This window comes from Meriones unguiculatus, chromosome 3 (genome assembly GCF_030254825.1).
Source record: "Meriones unguiculatus strain TT.TT164.6M chromosome 3, Bangor_MerUng_6.1, whole genome shotgun sequence".
NCBI classification, from domain to species: Eukaryota; Metazoa; Chordata; class Mammalia; order Rodentia; family Muridae; genus Meriones; species Meriones unguiculatus.
The window spans coordinates 145,338,069-145,353,318 of NC_083351.1; positions in this window are offsets into that span (position 1 = coordinate 145,338,069).

Here is a 15,250-nt window from a genome sequence, read left to right on the forward strand (position 1 = left end):
TATTTTCATTTTTCTACATGTAGACATCCAGTTGCACCAGCACCATTTGTTGAAGATGCTATCTTTTTTCCATTATATGGTTTTGGCGTCTTTGTCAAAGATCAGGTGTCCATAAGTGTGTGGGTTTATTTCTGGGTCCTCTGTTCGGTTCCATTGATCCACCATTCTGTTTCTATGCCAGTACCATGCAGTTTTTAAAACTGTTGCTCTATAGTACAACTTAAGATCAGGGATGGGGACTCCTCCAGAAGATATTTTATTGTAGAGGATTGTTTTAGCAATTCTGGGTTTCTTGTTATTCCATATGAAGTTGAGAATTTTTCTTTCCAGGTCTGTAAAGAATTGTGTTGGTAATTTGATGGGCATTGCATTGAATCTGTAGATTGCTTTTGGTAAAATGGCCATTTTTACTATGTTAATCCTGCCAAGCCATGAGCAAGGGAGATCTTCCCATCTTCCCATATCTTCTTCTAATTCTTTCTTCAGAGACTTGAAATTTTTTTCATCCAAGTCTTTGACTACCTTGGTTAGGGTTACTCCGAGGTACCTTATGTCATTTGTGGCTATTGTGAAGGGTGTTGTTTCCCTAATTTCTTTCTCAGCCCTTTTGTCTTTTGTATACAGGAGGGCTCCTGATTTTTTGAGTTAATTTTGTATCCGGCCACTTTGCTGAAGGTGTTTATCAGCTGTAGGAGTTCCCTGGTAGAGTTTTTGGGGTCACTCACGTATACTATCATATCATCTCCAAATAGTGATAATTTGACTTCTTCCTTTCCAATATGTATCCCCTTGATCTCCTTCAAATGTCTTATTGCTCTAGCAAAGACTTCCAGAACTATGTTGAAGAGATATGGAGAGAGTGGGCAGCCTTGTCTTGTCCCTGATTTCAGCGGGATTGCTTTAAGTTTCTCTCCATTCAGTTTGATGTTGACTATAGGTCTGCTGTATATTGCCTTTACTGTGTTTAGATATGTGCTTTGTATCCCTGATCTCTCCAATACTTTAAACATGAATGGATGTTGGATTTTGTCAAATGGTTTTTCAGCATCTAGGGAGATTATCATGTGTTTTTTTTTTTCTTTCAGTTTGTTAATATGGTGGATCACATTGATGGATTTCCATATATTGAACCACCCCTGCATACCTGTGATGAAGCCTACTTGGTCATGGTGGATGATATCTTTGATGTGTTCTTGTATTCGGTTTGTATGTATTTTGTTGAGTATTTTTGCATCAATGTTCATAAGGGAGATTGGCCTGAAGTTCTCTTTTTTGGTTGGGTCTTTGTGAGGTTTCGGTACCAAGGTGACTGTGGCTTCATAGAATGAGTTTGGTAATGATCCTTCTGTTTCGATTTTGTGGAATAGTTTGAAGAGAATTGGAGTTAGCTCTTTTTTGAATGTTTGGTAGAATTCTGCGCTGAAACCATCAGGTCCTGGGCTTTTTTTGGATGGGAGACTTTTGATGACTGCTTCTATTTCCTTGGGGGATATAGGACTATTTAATTGATTTACCTGGTCCTGATTCAGCTTTGGTAAGTGGAATCAATCAAGAAAATTGTCCATTTCATTTAAATTTTCAAATTTTGTTGCGTATAGACTTTTGAAGTAAGTCCTAATTATTGTTTGAATTTCCTCAGTGTCTGTAGTTATGTCCCCCTTTTCATTTCTGATTTTGTTTATTTGGATGGTATCTCTCTGCCTTTTAGTTAACTTGGCTAAGGGTTTGTCTATCTTGTTGATTTTCTCAAAGAACCAGGTCTTGGTTTCATTGATTCTTTGAATTGTTTTATTTGTTTCTAATTGATTGATTTCAGCCCTGAGTTTGATTATTTCCAGCCGTCTACTCCTTTTTGGTGTGTCTGCTTCTTCTTTGTCTAGGGTTTTTAAGTGAGCCATTACTTGCTTGAATGCACTGTCTCAAATTTCTTCTTGAAGGCACTTAGTGCTATGAACTTTCCTCTTAGCACTGCCTTCATCGTGTCCCACAAGTTTGGGTATGTTGTGTCTTCATTTTCATTGAGTTCTAGGAAGACTTTAATTTCTTTCTTTATTTCTTCCCTGACCCAGCTGTCATTTAGTAGCAAGTTGTTCAGTTTCCATGTGTGTGTAGGTTTTTTCTTTTTCTGTTGTTACTGAGGTCCAGCTTTATTCCATGGTGATCAGACAGGGTACAATGGATTATTTCAATCTTCTTGTATCTGTTGAGGCTTGCTTTGTGACCAACTATGTGGTCTATTTTGGAGAAGGTTCCATGAGGTGCTGAGAAGAAGGTAAATTCTTTGGTGTTTGGGTGTAAGGTTCTGTAAATGTCTTTTAGGTCCATTTGATTCATGACCTCTGTTAGAGATATTGTTTCTTTGTTTAATTTCTATTTAGTTGACCTGTCCTTTGTTGAGAGTGGGGTGTTGAAGTCTCCCACTATTAGTGTGTGGGGGTCTATGTGTGCTTTAAGTTTTATCAATGTTTCTTTCACAAATGTGGGTGCCCTTGTATTTGGGGCATAGATGTTCAGGATTGTGATGTCTTCTTGGTGGAATTTTCCCTTGATGAGTATGAAGTGTCCTTCCCCATCTCTTTTGATTAATTCTCGTTGAAAGTCTATTTTATCAGATATTAGAATGGCTACTCCTGCTTGCTTCTTGCATCCATTTGCTTGGAAAGCTGTCTTCCATCCCTTTACCCTCAGGTAATATCTATCTTTGTGACTTAGGTGTGTTTCTTGTATACAACAGATTGCTGGGTTTTGTTTACGCATCCATTCTGTTAGTCTGTGTCTTTTTATTGGAGAATTAAGTCCATTGATATTGAGAGAGATAAATGACCAGTGGCTGTTAAATCCTTTGACTTTGATGTTGGCTGTGGTCATAAGGTTGTGTGCTTGGTTGCTTTTTGTTTTACTGTAGTGGGGTTATTTATTTCCTGTGTTTTCTTGGATGTAGCTAGCTTTCTTGGGTTGTATTTTCCCTTCTAGTGTCTTCTGTAATGGTGGATTTGTTTGTAGGTATTGTTGAAATTTGTTTTTGTCATTGAATATTTTGTTTTCTCCATCTATGAGGACTGAGAGTTTTGCTGGGTATTAATAGCCTGGGCTGACATCTGTGTTCTTTTAGGTTCTGCATGATATCCATTCAGGCCCTTCTGGCTTTCATAGTCTCTGTTGAAAAGTCAGGTATGATTCTAATGGGTTTGCCATTATATGTTAGTTGGCCTTTTTCTCTTGGAGCTTTTAGTATTTTTTCTTTGTTCTGTATACTTACAGTTTTGATTATTATGTGGTGGGAGGATTTTCTTTTCTGGTCTAATTTATTGGGTGTTCTACAGGTCTCTTGTATTCTTATTGGCCTCTCTTTTTTTTTTTTTTCAATGAAGTTTATTCAGGAACCTTGAACAATCTTCTGACCCTGGGGAAAGCCAGCCCCCACAGCTTAAATAGCCTCTGGGTAGCCAACCCCAGCGTGCCCCGTGGGCAATGCAGATAGGTCCACATACATGGAAGCAAGCCACATCCTCAGCCTTAGCCAAATGTGGAATTGTTTATGACAGAGAGCACTCACCATTGGGAAGGTGGAAGGCGGAAACCAGCTCCATCTTTAGGGCGTGGCATTAAGCAGCTCTCTACAGTTCCCCCTTTTTGTTTTAGACGCATCAGGCAAGAGTAGAGGTCTGATCTCTGATATTAGAAATAAATTGGGACTTTGTACCAATGTTCATTTAGGTGTCATCCACCCAAAGAGCATCAGACCTGTCTAAGTCCTTTTTCTCAGAGGCTGGACCTGGGGCATCAACCCGCATGCAATTAGACATGCTCTTCTCTGGGTCTACAGCGGCTGACCCTGAGTGCAGTGCTTAGCCTTGCATCCTGAGCATAACATTTTAGCTTTTTATGGTAGCCAACCATGCTTGGGGAGACTGTCCTGCTTCAATGGCTGTAAAGGCCTGAATGATCATGGCTGCATTACGCTGTTGTGAGACTGTAATCTTGCATATATACCACAGGCAAACCAAGGAGACCAACACCAGAAGGCCTGCTAACACTCCCATGCCTGCCCATTCCTTCAGATGATTCATGGCTGCAGCAATCCATGATGATAATCCTGTGGCTAGTGCCATCTCATTGGCGGCTGATGGAGCTACCACCGCGGCATTAGCCATGAGTTATACTGTGCAGACTGCTCAGACCCTGAATAATCTTTTAGCCAATGTAGCTCATGCCTTAGATGTACAAAAAGGAATTAATGCTCAACTAAAAGGAGGCTTGATGGTGTTCTATCAGAGGATTGACCTCGTGCAGGAGCAAATTGATACCCTATGGCAAATCGCTCAACTTGGCTGTCAATGAAAGTATGCTGGACTTTGTGTCACTAGCATACAACATGAGAATTTTTCCTGTGCTGCAAATCTATCTAAACAATTGTCTAGCTATATTTTAGGTAATTGGACTGGAGAATTCAATACTACGATGGAGCAGCTGAGAGTGGCCATTGTCATGGTAAATTCTACCAGAGTGTCCTCTCCTTTAAGTTGGGGAAATTTTCTTCAATGATTTTGTTGAAGATATTTTCTGGGCCTTGGTGCAGGGAATTTTCTTTTTCTTCTATTTCTATTATTCTTAGGTTTTTTCTTTTTATGTTGTCTTGAATTTCTTGGACGGTCTGTGTCAGGAATTTTTTAGATTTAACATTTTCTTTGACAGATACATCTATTTCTTCCATTGTATCTTCCACACCTGAGATTCTTTCATCCATTTCTTGTAGCCTATTGGTTAAGCTAACCTCTGCAGTTGCTGCTTTCTTCCCTAAGTTCTTTCTCTCCACAATTTCGTCCATTTGTGTGTGTGCTTTTTTTTTTAATTTTTCCAATTCTATCTTCAGGTCTTGAGCTATTTTGTTGGTTTCCTTCCCCTGTCTGACTGTATTTTCATGTTTTTCCGTCAATTCCTTCAGGTGTTTATTTGAACAATCCACTGTTTCTTTTATTTCATTCAGTGATTTAAGCATTTCCTCTCTAAAGGCCACAGACTGTTTGGCTGCAGCTTCCTCTATTTCTTTTCATATTTTATTTGTTTCCTCTGTTATCTTCTTCATGAGCATAGATGTTAGGTCATCTCCTTGAATTTCAATTATGCTGGGGTGTCTAGGGCTATTTGCCCCTGGTTAACTGGGTTCTGTAGATGCCATATTGCTCTGGCTTTTGTTGGTTGAACTTTTATGCTGTCTTCTACCCATTGGGCTATCTTAGTTGTTTGAATTTAGTTTCTGGTTGTTCCTGGACTCTTGTAGTGGAGACAATCCCTTTGGCAGGAAAATGGTTTTTCCTGAAGGAAGCCTTCTCAGCTTTTTGGGTATAGTCACTGGATGGCCAGTGTTTTTCAGGAGTTGTTACAGCCTACCTCAGGCATAGAGACCTGTGTGGTAACTGTGGTCCTGATTAGTCAAGAGGGCTCTCCTCTCACCGGGAGAAGTCCTCGAGACTGCTGCCCTCCTTCTGGGTTTCTGCTGTAACCTGTGTGTCCCGTGGTTTGGTTGGTTTTGTTAGGGATAGCTGGTTGCCCCTTGGAGCAGTATCTGGGGTTTGATCTCAGGGTTCCCAGTCTTTTGTAGGTCTGAGGTTGGGGCTCTGTGCCCCAGAACCCAAGAGGTAATCTGTGGCGGGTGAGTACTGCTCTCCTGGTAACAGCAGGCTATCTGGGGCACAGCAGTTCCCTGGGTTGGGCCAGTCTGTGGGACCTTTTCCAGGGATGTACTGGGTTGCCTAAGTCCATCCCCTTTGCTTCGTTCCTTGTTCTTTGTGAGGGTTTCTCCAGACAGTGACTCTAAGACTCTGGTGTCTTGGGGCACACAGTTCTGTCTGTAAGGAGTAGTTGGTACAAAGCAGGCCTCTGGGCTGGCAGAGCTTGCACCTGCCTGCTAGTCTGCGGGGCTAGATTCCCAATATCTCTGTGCTCCCTGCTTGGGCCCGGATCTGTGATGGCTGGGCGTATTCGCCTGTTTGTGATCTGCAGTCTGCTAGACTTTCCCCAGGCACAGCCTAGGTGACCCCAGCAGCACGGTTTCTTCCTTCCCTGTGGGGCCCTCTCCGGGCATGGGTTCCCAGTCCCTGTTGTAGTGGGGCGCACAGCTCCTCTGTACAGGTGTGCTGGGCATGCAGCTCTCAGAGCCACGGGATCTCAGTTGCGATGGTGGTGGGTACCTGTGGTCCATGAGACCTTTCAGGGAAAGACTGGGTGACCCGTGATCAGACTCGCAACTTTGCTTCCCCGTGGGGTTTTCTTGCGACTGGGACTCCCAGTCTCAGGCACCCTTGTGCCCACCGATCAGCCTGGGAAAGTGATCCAGCCTGGAGACCCAAAGCCTACGTTACCCGGGATTTCTTCCGGGTTCTGGTTGGGTAGCTGAGAGTGGAACTGACCAATTCCCACACCGTGGGAGCCTCCCCTCCCCTGGGAAACACTATCGCTGCAGTTTTAGGGCCCAGAGTTCAGTCTCCTGGTCGCTGCACGGAGAGTGCTGTCCCGCTTCTCAGACCACAGTGCTCTTGCGGTGCCACCATCTTGGCTCCGGAAGGAAAGTATTTGTAAAGGTAATATTTACGTAAAATTCCTTTTTGAGTATATTTCAAATTGAAATAAAATTACATCACTTTCCCTCCTTCCTTTCCTCTCTCTAAGTCCTCCCAGCTCTCCTTACATTACCAAGAAGCACTATGCATAAAGGTGCAATCCGTAGCACTAACAGGTCAATCGTAACCAAGTGCTCTTGTACAGGACTTAAGGCTGACTCAGTGTAAGGGAAATCATGCCAGACATGATTCTGCTTCCTGGGTCGAGTGAAGTCAGAGACCTCAGAAAAGAATTCACTACAGCCACTTTGCTAGACCAGCACAATTCCTGACTACATTTAAATCTTATTTTTATGCACTTTTAAGCATAAGTGTACCTTCCGCCCCTTTTCAAAGAAGACTGCCTTTCAGGAGCCAAAAAAAAAAAAAAAAAAAAAAAAGCCTTAAAGAAATGGGAGAGCACCACAGAACACCACATAAATCAGTGGGTAGACTGTGGAGGTCCAGACCCAACAGATAGACCTGCAGCGCCATTTCCGTATCCGTTGCTCAAGGAATATCATGGAAGAGGGAACAGAAATGATTGTGAAAGCCAAAATAACAGGAAATCTGCTGGCTTTGGAACAGCTTATTCTAGAAATGGCTGCATAAGCAAGACTAGAATTACGGCAATATCGATGGACATGTTAACATGGAAGGGGAGGTTTTTGTTTTTGTTTTGTTTTGTTTTGTTTTGTTTTTCAGGGTCCCACCACTATACAAAGAACTATAGGCAAGTAATAACTACTGGGAGAAGGGTAGTTAGCCTCTTATTAGCTGTCCAATAGAGACAGGTCAGACTTGAAACCATAACAAGCACACCAACAACAAAAAACAGATATCAGTTGCTTGTATGTGTATGTGTGGATTCTTAATGAAAAAAAAAAAAGCTAAATAGTCAGTTGGATGATTACGGAGAAAAATTCTGGGCACAATTAAAATCTATTGCTAATGCCATAGCAGGAAAAGATTTATCAAGTTGAGAAAAAGATAGTCAGTGAGGCTAAAATATTATTAGCTGTTGGGAAATATTTATGAGATGATGGCTGAGAAGCAGAAAAACTAGAGGTGGAAGTTTGGAATTTTAATTCTGATGGGAAGCCAGCAGGGAGAGTAGGGGCTATGGATAAAAGTGTGAAGAAGGAGAATAAGGAGAATAAAAGCAACAGGTAACTTAGAAAATACCGTGGGGGTGCACATGAGAGAATAATGTCAGAGAGTAGACTAGGGAGTTGGGATAGAGAGATGGGAGCAAATTATTGCATGCTTGGGTATTAGAACCTAGATTTATGGATGACACAGATTTCTTGAGTACAGGTGATCATAGCTAGCACCTATATTTCTGGCTTATGTAAAATGATGAAAATTGATATGGCTTGCTGAGACTGAAAATAATGAAGGGGAATTTATAGAGGGTCAACATCTCTCTGTTTTATTATGTATTCTTAATATTTGCCAAGTGTCATATCATTCAGAAATGTATATAAGTATATTTTCTTACTGTGTTTAACACACACGTCATCTGTAAAGAGACGTTTTGTCAAGATGACAATAACTCCGAAGAATACGTAGAGCCAGTGTTTGAACTGAGTCAGACCAGTGTAGTACTCCAAAACTTAAGCTTTGTTAGCCAACCCTGTATGATTTCCTCACGGGCTTCCCCATTCCCACTCAGCTTCCTGTGTAAACACTATAACGTTTCAGGAAATGAAAAACATGTTTGCAGAGCAAGACTTCCTGTTTTGTAGACTAAAGATCCTGGAAAATAGAGAACGTATTTCCTTGCTTCAGTATTTCCACTGTCAAAATTTTAGTCATTAATCAAAGAATTAGCTTGGACTAGATAATTGAATGGCAAGAATTTTCATACCCTTCAAATACATAGAAACATTAGTTTCTAATAAACTCTTCCCAAATGATTTATTTTCTTCTCTACAAATATGTCTTATCATGTTCACTATCCTTTCTATAAATGAATTGAATATGTTATGCATGTATGTTTTCAAGCATGGTTTATAAAATAGTAATAGATATGTGGTATGTAAGGATATTTTTTGTTTCATTTTCTACCATTGCCACGAAGCCTAGAGCCAGGACTTGTTTATGGACCATAAGTACAATATCAATATAAGAAAGCCTAGGCATTCATAATTATATGAAAATGTGTTAATATTAAAGTAATAACGGAAAATTCTGTGACTAGGCAAAACTATATGAGTTTCTGGGAACACAATATTTAAATTATTCAACCTATATAGGCACTATTAAAGTTATAACAAAATATCATAAGTTGTCTATATTAGATACCTGTCACAAACTCCTAGGGACTTCTGGCTTATTTCTTGTATGAAGTCCTGTCTACCTCCCTCAAAATGAAACATGTCTTCACCACAGGCAACATTTTGCTGCCTCAAGTGATTCCTTACTTAGCTTTCAGATACTTGTGATTTCATTATTTTATAAATATTAATCTCATCCTCAAGGGAACATTTATTCCCTTTTAATATTCTTTATGCAACCTAGAGTCCACATCAGCATATAAATCACTAGCTTTACTTATCAAAACAAGAGTGGAAGGAAGACAAATTCTGGGTCCAGGAGCAACCCTAGCCCTTGGCTTCAACCATTGTGGATTTCTGGTGTTGTATCTATTTCCTCTAGAACAGCTATAGAAGATGTCTCTTTCTGAAAACCAACATGACCAATCAAAGGACTGGAAAGAGGTAGAAATAATAAACTCAATTAAATCATGCTTTGTATTGTTTGCTGTTTCATTCATTCATTCATTCATTCATTTTGAGATAGCTTTTCAACCTGGCTGACCTGTAATTGTAAATGTAGGGAAAGGTGGCCTTGAACTCACAGAGATTCTATTGTCTTAGCTTCCAGAGTTCTGGAATTAATGATTTTCATTACTATGCCTGATCAGCTATCTTATTTTGTTTCTAGAATTTTCAGCCTTATCATACTTTGTGTTAGTTGCTATATTTCTTAAAAACAGAATTAATTATATCTAACTTAGCTGGGAAAATATTAAGCAGCAAAAAATATAATAAATAGTACATGATTTTGCTGTTTCTTTATATTTAGTTGGGTATTTGTCCCTTAAAAAAAAACTATAGTATTACTTGGTATACTTTTCTTAAAATAGTAACTATTAATCTTTTTAATTCTAAATTTCACCAGAATTTGGAGGCAAAAATACATATTTTAAATGTCAAATATGATATGTATATATGAATATATGTGTGATTATAAGAGTATATGATTATTTATCATTACATATTATGTTTATGATTATAACAATATAATAAATGTTATCAAGTGTGTGCTTTAGTCATCTCTTAAATTATCTACAGCTGGAAATTCCTAGGCTTCAAATCTAAGTTACCACTGAGATTACCAAAAGATTGTCCTGAAAATGAAGCAGGGGTTCCAGAGATATAACAAAAATGCACTCACTGCAGGACTCAGACTTTCCTTGACATCTCAGAATTTGAATAGCACGCAATGCACAGACCTAAAGAAGCTAAGTAACAAGGAAGACCCTAGGGAGAATGCTTAATTCTCATTCAGAAGGGAAAATAGAATAGACACTGGAAGCGGTTGAAGAGAGGGAACAGAACAGGAGCCTATCATAGATGCCCTTTGAAAGACTCCACCTAGCAGGAGATGGAAGCAGATACTGAGACTCATAGCCAAACTTTGGGCAGAGTGCAGAGAGTCTTATGGAAGAGTCGAGGGGCAAAAAGTACCAGAGGGGACAGGAACACCACACGAAGACAAACAGAGCCAACAAGTCTTGGCCCAAGGGGCACCAACAGAGACAGATGCACCAACCAAGGACCATGACTGGAGAGGACCTAGGCCCCTTGCTCGGATGTAGCCCAGGGCAGTGCAGTTCTCCTTGTGGGTGTCCTAGTAAGGGGAGCAGGGGCTGTCTCTGAAACGAACCCTGTTGCCTGCCTGTTGATTATTTCCCCTGGGCTTGGTGGCCTTGCCAGGCCACAGAAAAAGAAGATGCAGCCAGTCCTGATGAGACTTGATAGGCTGGGGTCAGTTGGTAGGGAAGGAGAGCTCCTCCTTTCTGAGGACTAGGGGATGGGAATATATGCCCCCGACCAGCGGGGGCTTCAATGGGGTTCCTAAGGGATGAGAGTGGAGGGGAGGGGGAAACAAGAAGCACAAGGAAGGAAGCCAAGTCTGTTCATCTGATCAAGGCTTCATTTATTAGAAATTTTTACCCAGCTTATATAGGGAGAAGGCAGGAAAGGGGGAAGGTAATTAGCTGCTGCAGGAGACAGGAAGAGTGCTTTCATGTGTTAAATAGGGTGCCTGCAAGATACCATAGGGATGTTTTCTCACGGATGCTCTAACACACGGATGTCCTCACAGTCTCTCACCATGAGTTAGGGTCCTAGATAACTTTCACTAAATAGCTTTAGGTCTCCACTAAATGACCTTTGTTCACTATTTGGCTTTGGCCTAGCAAACACCTTTTGTCTCCACTAGGTAGCTTTGACTCACTAATTGACTTAGGCTTCAGTAGATAGCTTTGGCTCCACTAGATAACTTTGACTTTGGCTTCAGTAGATAGCTTTGGCTCCTGGCAGGAATAGGAAAGAAAAGAAAGGGAGAGTGGGACTGGGAGAAGATGAGGGAGGGAGCTACAATTGGGATGTAAAGTGAATACATTTTTAAAAATAAATTTAAATTAAAAAAAAGAATATTTTAAACCTATCAGATTTGTTTTTAAACGATTTTTTCAGAGACTTAATTAGGCATATAATACAATACCTAGCAAGTTCATCTAAGAGTGCCCAATAGATACTTCCACTCACACAGCCACGCAGATGGCCCTTGTTAAACTCAGAAGGTCAAAAACAAAAGGTATGAAAAGGAGAAACGAACTTGTAGGGTAAAGCAGAGAATAAAAGGAGTATGTGTGTGTGTGGGGGGAGTGTTCTTTACCAAGGGGGGAGGTGACAGTCCTAATGCACTATGTGCACGAAATTGTCCAAAAGAAGACATTTAATAAATGTTATTGTTTTAAAAGCTGAAGATAAAAGGTGCAGTAATCAAAGGAAATGTCTACACAATATCAACTGTGGTTGTTAATATATTTCAATTTAATAGTATCTAGAATCATCTAGCAGACAAACCTCTGGGTATAACAAGGCAAAAAGAATTGAGCACCAACTCTCAGCACTCTGCTTCTCGGCTTTGGATACACTGTGACAGTTTGTCTCATGGTCCTTTATCATACCTACTCTTCCAGATTAGACTATATGCTCAAGCAGTGACACAAAATAAACTCCTCCTTCCTTCATCTGCATGTATCAGAATGGTGTCACAGCTATGAGAAAGTTATTAACACACCAATTATCTAATAATTATGGTTGGCTCTAGAAACCATATAATTAACTAACAATGTAAATTTCTAGTCATTGTTATGTAAAAACGTATTACTATATAAATCTTAAAATACAATTGTTGCAAATATAGAGGTAATTCTGTGGCTTAGCCCATTTATGCTTACACAATGGATTTCAAACACTGTGAGAAAGCAGTCCCTATTGCATAGAAACTAAGTCATCCAAAGCAGTTTCATCCAGTTAGAAATATAAACTACAGTCTCTACTTCCAGACCCTACCTCAGATTTGAAATTATGAGAATGGAAATCAGAAAAGATTACTTAAATTCTATTATATCCTTAGAGTTGTTATCAAATTTGATAAAGTTGTTGTAGGTTTTAAAGAACATTATCATGAGTTTATTTTTAGAAACTAACCTTTTTTTCTTGATAGCACTTAGTCTTTGAAGTCGTCATAGTTTTGTACAATGTATTTTGATTATATCCATCTACCACTGCCTACATCCAACTCTTCCCTGTTTACACACCCTTCTGACTCCATGCCCTTCTTCATTGCTGGGACTAATAGCTTCCTCATCCCAATTACTGCTGCATACATACACAGCGGAATAGGCCAGTCACTGGGATAGTGCAACCTGCCAGAGACCAACCCTCACAGAACAGTGACTCCCCTTCCCTGAGGAACTACTAACTGTCAAAAGCTTCCAATTCGAGTGTAGGCCCCTCTCTCAGTCATGCTGGAATTTTGACTGGTTTGACCTTCTTTGAATAACCACTGGTGCTACAAGTTGATGTGTGCAAAAAGCCCACTTCCTGTGCAGAAGTCTGCATTTTACAGCTTTCCCTCTCACCCACTGGCCCTTCCATTCTTTCCACCCACTCTATCTAGCTACTACCTGATCTTTGAAGGGAGGAAGATTAATACAGGATGATTCATCCACAGATGAGCACTCAGGCACGTATACTTGGCACTTTTTCCAGATATAAATTGACTGCTCCCCACTGCAAAGAGAAGCTTTTAAGACCAAAGATGAGAGCAATGCAAATCTACATGCATAAACATAAATATTTAGATGGCAGTTTGAGTGCATGACATTTCAACATAAGAGCAGTAAGTTCCTTCCCGGGGCATATTTTTGACCAGGGCCATGATGCAGGCTTCATGTCCTGTTAGAAAGTGGTTGATTACGTTGGTAATTGTAATGCCACTATTATACCACTGGGCCCCATCAGACAGGCTGGCTTTCCAGCATGCAGAATTGTATGCTTGGAATGATCAATGATGTATTTTCTCCCCATGAATACTTCATAGAACCTTCTGGCACCATGTACTCAAGCAGGGAGGAAGTTTCCTGCTCAGTTGAGATATATTACTTTAGGTCCTGCTTCCTAACGAGTGTCTCCTCAGCAATAAAAAGTAACCTAGTAATGGTAAAATCCAAGAACAATGGCAATAAGTCTGTGTTCTTTTGAGTACCTCTGGTTGTTCCCTGAGTAATAACTCACGGGATGAATGTCATGCCTGGCACAGAGATTCTCAGTTATAACCCAGGCCTTCTGGGAGCAGCACAATCTATCCATGGCTGGTAATTTTCTCCAAACTTGTTTAAAATGTCTATTATGATTTTAATTAGCTTACAAATAAGTGGATCTCCACGACGCTTTAAGACATGTTTATGTTCACTTACCCCATCACTCTGCCCCTTTCTCACTAAAACCTTTACCCCAAAATACTGCCCTTATTCTTGCCACCTATGTTATACTATCCTGTTTGATTATATTTTTACTTTGGTTGCTAGATCATATGTCCATAGATCGTCTTTTCAAATGTCTTTCATTTTTATTAAGCCTTAGACCACCCTCATTTTTCTACTCCCTACCCCTTTCATGTTTGAATCATTCTACTCCCCAGTAACTTTTCCATAAGTACAATGTTGCTAATATTTGAGGGACATTATTCTAGGGGAGAGATTACATGTTATACCTAGTAGAAAATGAGGCAGTACAAGGTCACTATCATTTGATGCCATTTCTTTTTTTATACCGGTTGCTATGGCCATGCACATTAAGCATGTGTGTGCCCATTTCATCACAGTCTGTGTGACTGTCTCTCACACAGGTATATATAGCATGGCCACCACTGCAAAACAACCCAGTGTTTGCGCTGATGGTGCATCGTGAGTGCCCTTCTTCATCTCCTCGGTAGGTCACAAAGCAAAGCATGGAATGAAAAGCAAAAACAAACACAAGCATTGTGATAAACGATGTTTGTGTCATAAGATTTTATTTACTTCAAAATTTTAATATGAACCTTCTTATATTTGGAATCCACAAAGCATCACTGTTTTTGTATGTGCAGTGTTTCTATAAAGAAGGGCTTACAAGATGGATATTTTTAACATTAATAAAAATTTTAAAAGTTGATTTACAGTCACTATATTCTGGAGTGTATTGTAAAAAACACATTTCAACTGACACAGTTGAGTGTATTATAACCATGTACTATTCAAAACCAGGGTTGAGATTTCACTGTTTCTCCATAACAGTTTGGTAAGAACAGTATTTGGCTGCAGTCTCCGGCACTCCATATGTTTGATTTAGAATGTTTTCCCTGTTGTCACTATTTTATCACAGATGCACAGACGAAAGGCGAAGTGGATTAAGCTGCCATAAAATACTAAGCTGTATTTTACAACAACTGCATGGTAAGTACCGTTGAAGCCCTGCTAGAAGCTGCCTTGGCCAGGCTTTTTCTTTTTGCCTTTATATCGAGGAAGAACAAAAGGAAAGTGTTGGAAACAACCTAAGACATCACCGAGATCTTCACGTATCTGTCAAGAAGCCCAAATTTTGATTCACCTAAAAAGAAAGTGAATTTATCTTTTGTTTTCAAGACCACAACAGCAAGACTTAAAAAATTCCAATATAAAGATTTTTAATTTATATTAATACTTAATGAGTAGTGCTACATAGATACAAATGCTACATAGATACATACAAAGGGTATGTCACCACCCTTTGTGTGTGTGTGTATATATATATATATGTGTGTGTGTGTGTATATATATATATATATATATATATGTATGTAACATCTCATAATAGGTTTAAGCATATTTAATTAGGAACAACATATGTCACATGCTTCACTTGTTAAAGACAGCCTCACACTCTGCTGTGAGATACATGTCATCCTTTTCCTTATTTTACAAAGAAACTGACTTTCCATATACATATACATATATATATATATGTATATATATATATGCAAGTGTA